Below are 1882 nucleotides of genomic sequence, written 5' to 3'. Positions count from 1 at the left end.
GCTGGCCTCGAACTCAGAAATCCGCCTGCCTCTGCCTTCCACGTGCTGGGATTAAAGGCATGCGCCACCACTGCCCGGCTCTGATACCCTTTTCTTATCACTCCATTTCTGTCCAGCTAGTCCATTCCTCCAGAGTCTAGCCTGAGGCCACTAGGGATAAACAGATGAGCCCGAGCATCTCAAAGTTAGGTTCTGACTCTGGTGAAGTCAGTGAACCATGTTGCTGCAAGGTAGAGCTGACAGCAGGTTACCCAGAAGGATGAAGCCCCTTGAGGTCAGCACCTGTCCAGGGTACACTGCATCCCACGGTGGGTCAAAGTGCATCTAGTTAGTGCTGGCTGCTGAACTAGTGAATGAAGGGGCTCCTGGAGGACTTCCACAGACTTCCCCGATTATAGATAGACTTCAGTTGGTCAAGTGTTTCTCTAACATACATTAAAGCCCTGGGTTCTATCCCCTGAACCACACAAACCAGACATGGCCACACACCCCTGTAGACAGGAGGGTTGGGAGTCAAGGCCATCCACAGTTACGTAGTCGTTTGAGGTCAGCTTTGGGATATCTGAGACCCTGCATCAAAAACCAAACCCAAACCAAAAAAAAAAATCTTTCTAATCCATCCTACCAATCCAGACTGAGCAAATAAAAATTAATTAATTAATTAACTAATTAAAAGAATCATGTCAGCCAGACATGGTGGCACAGGCATTTAATTGCCAGTACTTGGAAGGCAGAGGCAAGTAGATCTCTATGAATTAGAGGCCAGCCTGGTCTACACAGTGAGTTCCAGGCCAGACAAACTACATAATGCGATCCTGTTTCAAATTCAAAACGAAACAAAAACCAAAGACTCAAATGATCCAGAAAGCCAAAAGACAACCAAAATAGATCTAGATGTTTCTCCCTCCCCTCTCCTGCTGTGCTGACAGGGCAGATGCCTCTTGAGCTCCTGGGTCACCGTCACTCCCCTCCCTGTCCCATTATCCCCTATCAGGAGTCAAGACCAAGAGCTTGACCCACAGCAAAGGAGCGAATTTGGAACCAAGTGTCAAAGGGTGGTCTACCAGGGGCTTAGCTGGGTTAGTAGTGGTGTCACGGATGGGCTTAACTGTGAAGTCCAGGGGCCAAGAGCATGAGGTACAAAAAGAGGCAGGGCTAGCAAGGCAGTGGGGGGCCTCTGGGACGAATGTCCGTGAACCTGGGGTATGCAGAGCCTCATTTTCCCCAGAGTGATTGGTCCCCACAGTTTTGTCCTGATGGATTCAGATGAAAGTTAAAAGCACCCTCCAGCCAGGATCCAAGCGAATCTTCCTGTGGTCTTTGAATGTGCATGGCTGATGGGTAAACCATTTCCTTGGGTGTTGGCATCTTGATAGAGATCAGTGTCTTAGATCAAACAATTAAATTCTAAGGAAAGAATCCCAGACATCTGCTGGGCCTGCGCTTTGCAAATACTATAGACACCTGAGTGGACCTGCCATTATCTTAGGGGGCAGCCTCCACTGAAGACTAAGGGGTGAGAATCTGCACTGAGTAACTGCAAAATGTAGGGCTGAGCTCTGAGCCTCCAGGTCACTTACATCTGCAGACATTTAAATTAGAGTCTCTCCCTGCCCGTGCTGGCCTCAGAGTGGGCACTTAGCAAACATGAGTGCTGACTAGATAGTAGGCCAGCAACCCTTGAGGATCTTGCTAAGGACAAATTCCTGCTCTCCCCCCACCCCAAGATGCTCTAGAGGGAGAGACTTAGAAATTATGCAAATCTACAATAAGACTGACTTTTTTTTTTGTTCTTCTAGGAAAAAAAAAAAATGAGGGAAATCAGGACTATTCCGGGACTAGTAGCTGGTCGATTTTCATTGGGCAAGATGCAGAAAAAAAA

The sequence above is a fragment of the Mus pahari genome, chromosome 16, assembly GCF_900095145.1.
Source record: "Mus pahari chromosome 16, PAHARI_EIJ_v1.1, whole genome shotgun sequence".
Lineage (NCBI taxonomy): Eukaryota > Metazoa > Chordata > Mammalia > Rodentia > Muridae > Mus > Mus pahari.
The sequence above is the reverse complement of the archived record's forward strand: the minus strand, read 5'-3'. Positions refer to the sequence as shown.